General features: G+C 29.3%; 1 long non-coding RNA gene across 3 annotated transcripts; it reads left to right on the top strand.

Moving 5' to 3' along the window:
- Positions 1-229: 229 nt before the first annotated feature.
- Positions 230-3,404, top strand: LOC149884245 (uncharacterized). 3 transcript variants are annotated; one of them, XR_016455860.1, is made up of 3 exons: positions 230-557; positions 1,970-2,062; positions 3,177-3,404. It is a non-coding gene; the product is annotated as an uncharacterized LOC149884245 (long non-coding RNA). The 3 variants fall into 3 exon arrangements; XR_016455859.1 differs by having other exon boundaries at positions 230-590; XR_016455861.1 differs by lacking the exon at positions 3,177-3,404 and adding an exon at positions 2,167-3,162 and having other exon boundaries at positions 230-590.
- The last annotated feature ends 1,058 nt before the right edge of the window (positions 3,405-4,462 follow it).

Genomic DNA, 4,462 nt, shown 5'->3' with positions numbered 1-4,462 from the left:
TCCAAAACAACCGGCTTATTTGAATGAAAGAAAAAAAAGTTCATTAAAATTGCATAAAAACCGTCAAAAATGTATTTTTTAAATCATTAACATTGTTGAATATAGCATTGAGCATCTTTACTAAAACAAAGTGACAGATTAATAATGTATATATAGATATATTATGAATACGATAATGTTAAACAACACAAACGCATCAAAAATAGAACAAAAGTGTGTAGTTAAGAAAAATAAGCAAAAAACTTTTTGGCTAACTAAAAATTTGTTTATCATATCAAGGAGTAGTTTGAAATTATCTTTTTGTTTTTTAAACACAAAAAGTTATTTTGTTTTTCTTTTAACATCGAAAAAAAACTTCACTGAGGATGTTGAGTGCTCCCTAACTTTTTTTTTTTACTCCCGTTCTTTTAAAATTTAAACAAAAGAAAAGTTACGTAAAACATTAACGTTTCGTAAAGCATTAAATTGCAATTAGCATACTGCTGAATGATCAAACGTTTAAAATACAGATCAATAAAGGAGGAAGTCTTTTTACTTGGCAACAAACGGTTTACAATGTAACGTTGCTGTTAAGAACTTGTTTATTACTAGTAATTTTTTTTTAAAAAATTTGATGTTTTTGATATTATTTGATGTTTTTATCTGTATATTTCAAAATTACTGTTAACATATATATATATATATATATATATATATATATATATATATATATATATATATATATATATATATATATATATATATATATATATATATATATATATATATATATACATAGGCGCCGAGTTCACGGGGGCAACAGGGCAGTGGGCCCCCCCCACCAGAAATTTATACTAATAATATATAATCACGGCTTACTACGGGGGCGAATAGATACTCTCGCCCTCATGATAATCTGTGATAATATATTGTTAGTATAAATTTCCAGGGGGCCACTGCCCCTGTTGCCTCCGTGAACTCGGCCCCAATATATATATATATATATATATATATATATATATATATATATATATATATATATATATATATATATATATATATATATATATATATATATATAAATCGTATAAAACATTGAAATAACCAGAAGTGTGCTTAAATATTTCAAACTTTCCTCTTTTATCTTCTTGTTTTTAACAAAAGTAAGGTTTATATTTAATTGTGCTGTAAAATCCCGATACAACGAACCCCTTCCTCCTACTCCTCATTACATGTTACGAACATCTCGATATAATGACCGGAATATTTTCAGTATAAATACTGGTAATTATCTAAGCCGAACCGTTTTGAGATTTTCCCTAAACCGGTAGTTTGGTAGCGGTATGTTAAGACTGTTATATGCAAAATGTAGTCGAAATCAGAGGGGTTGCCGTCAACTGTTTCATACCAATTGAAGTAGAAAGTTAATATTGGTTCGTTAATATATGCTCTGGAATTAATTATTTTAAACAACCACCATGAGTTTTTAAAAGATTTGATTTGTAGCAGAAGTTAAACATAAATCATAAGCTCATGTTGCCTTTTTACTGGTGAAATTTATGATCAATCGAGGCATACTAAGGCACTTTGAGAAATAATTTCCATTTTTTGGTAAAGCTATTTTCAATGTTTCTAAACATAATGCCATACGATAAGCTGTCAATGAAAATGCAGAAATTACAGACTTTTTTGCTGGTTAAAATCTCCAAAAATCATTATCAATTTCAAATAATAAAAATTTGGCATAATTGACTCTTAAACAAAAGTTGTAATCTTTGTAAACATTGTATAGATAAAAAAAATTTTTATATATATTTAGAATTCTTCAATCAAATCTTTGAGTTGTCGTTTGATCAGAATAATTAAAAATTTTATAAAGATTTTTATCTTAAATCACGCTGAACTTTTTCTAAACAAAAAAAAATTAATTTTTTCAAAAACTTAACCCATCTGTAAAAACCATATTTCCTCTGACTTTTTCTTCTTCTAGCATAGTTCGACCACCAATTACTGGATTAAAAGTGTTCGACCATCAATTATTGGCTCAAGAGAGTTCCATAAGATATAAGTGTTAGTGTTTAAGGTAAGTTCAATAAGTTTTTCTTTAAAAGATTTAGTGCTTGCTTTAAGAGGTTAAAAAAAACAAAAAAAACGAAAGATGCCAAAGCAAACAAGGAATGTTTTTAGATAAGAATATAGAGTCATCCATACTCCTTGGAAGTACGGTGTTGTAGTCAATACTAGATTCAAATGTGATCAAGACCGCATATCAACTGTTTAGTTATGCGACAGTTTTAAAACATAAAATAACACATTTCAGCACCATTTGTACTCATCATATCGATATGGTATGATGAGTACAGATAGTGTTAAAATGTGTTATTCTATATGACTATTCTATATGGCTCTATAAAGACTTCGTAAAGTTCAAAACTATGTAATATGTGAACTAGAAAGTGAACTTGCAAGTGTAGAATGTGAACTAGCAAGTTTAAGCTACAAAACAAGGGTTTATGGCTCTACTGGCTAAAGTATATATAAAGAGACAACTTTGCATGGTTCTAAAAAGAAAAGTTATCGTTCATAAATTTCCTTTTTCCGCTTGCAACTCAAGTTGAAAAAATTAAAAGTACTATTTACAGGAACTAAAAACCTTCATCTATGTTATATTTTCGGTCTTTAAAATAAAAACTTGAAAAAAGAAGCAGCTGCTGTTTTATCTGATGAAGAAGCTCATTTAAAAAACGAGATCTTCAATGTCGTAGAAACTTGTGTTGATCCATTTTCAGCCAGACATACCATTAAAATCACAGTAAAAGATGGAAAAGTCCATGCTGCGCCATTAAACATAACAAATTGATCTCAATGTCACAAATATACGGATGTTCACCAAAAGAAAAGACCAATATTGAAAAAGTTATGAAACTTCCTCGTTTAACTGATGGTCTGAAATATAGATTATTTACAATCATTTTAAATGCAAGCTGTCAATCAAGAATGAAAAGCGAGAGGGGATACAGAGAAAATACAAAAATGGTATTCTGAGAGAAAATGGCCTTTATTGACTTCCCGTAAAGCGGAGAATCAGGTTCATCAAAAAAAGGGGCAACATTTCTTGACGAGTTTTTTGAATGATGATGTATTTACTGAAATTAATGAAATAAAAAAATTTTGAAATTGCACATTATCCTATTTAGTGTATCAAGTGGATTTGAAATTTTTCTTGGCAAGTTTTGCGCAATTTGTGTAGAAACTCTTAAACTCTTCTTCAGCTTGTACCAATGATGTTACACGTCTCAGAGTCTTCTAAAGATCTTCTAAAGATCTTAATGCATGGGGGAGAGCTATAATCGAAAGATGCCAGATGTAATTGGTTTAAAAAATTTATTAATGTAAAATTTTGTTTTTGATGTGTATTTTAAGATTTTCACAATAAATATGCAAAAAAAATTTAACATTGAAAAAAAAAAAAAGATGTTTTTATGCTGGGTCTACTTCAAATTTAGCAATTCTAATTAATAGAAAAAAATGTAAACACACACACACAAAAAAAGATAAAATAATTTTGACACATTAAACATGATTTTGACAGTATCGTTGGCATTAGCATAAATAAAACATCTGCGGTTGCAAAGGCCTCAATACCTTTAGTTCTTTCAAACTTATCATCTTTTGCTAAATGAATTAGATGAAATAACGTATGGTCACCATTTAACACATCGCCAGCAAAAAAAACCCTCATGTAAATAAAAAATTTCAAAATATCAGCATCTGTTAATAGAAGTACTAAAATCAACTCGTTTCCATGACACAAGCTTTTGTAAGCTCATTACAATAGGCAGGGTGAATAAAAATGAGCAATTGCTTTTACTCAGTAATTGGTCAGCTTTACGTAAATAAAAACATCAACAACTTTTCTTAAGTTTTTATTCACATAAAATTGAGCAATTACTGAGTAAATTGCTTACCTTAACGTGAATAAAAATATGAGGAAAACTGCTGAAGTTTTTATTCACGTAAAGCTGACCAATTACTGAGTAAAAGCAATTGCTTATTTTTATTCACCCGGCCTAATGTGTTCATATGTGAGAAAAGCTTTAGTCGTAGAATACATTTGCTACATCCGTCTGTACTAAAAGTAAGCTTAAATTAAAGACCAGCTGTAAAACATTTTTCGTGACTCGCATTTAACTCGCCTTTCCTTCTTCTACTCAGCTTAATTCATATGCGAGGAAATTACGAATTGGCTCCAACCATTTTTCAGAATTAATTTGAGAAAGCTTTACGCTTCAAATGTTTGAGGGGCTTCTTGAGTCACTTTAATCATATAATTGGCTCGAGATCACTTTGCAAAATTCAAATCAATATAGTTTGAAGAATGCCCAATTCCTGTAATGGCGTGGACCCGATTAATTTGGTCATTGGTCAAATGATGCAGTTACTAAATTATGCTACTTGAAAAGTGAAGAAAATGCAAAATGTC

This window comes from Hydra viridissima, unplaced genomic scaffold (genome assembly GCF_058129835.1).
Source record: "Hydra viridissima isolate aposymbiotic clone 2 unplaced genomic scaffold, HvirCarnegie_v1 scaffold_9, whole genome shotgun sequence".
NCBI classification, from domain to species: Eukaryota; Metazoa; Cnidaria; class Hydrozoa; order Anthoathecata; family Hydridae; genus Hydra; species Hydra viridissima.
Note: the sequence above shows the minus strand (reverse complement) of the source record. Positions and strands in the feature narration are given on the sequence as shown.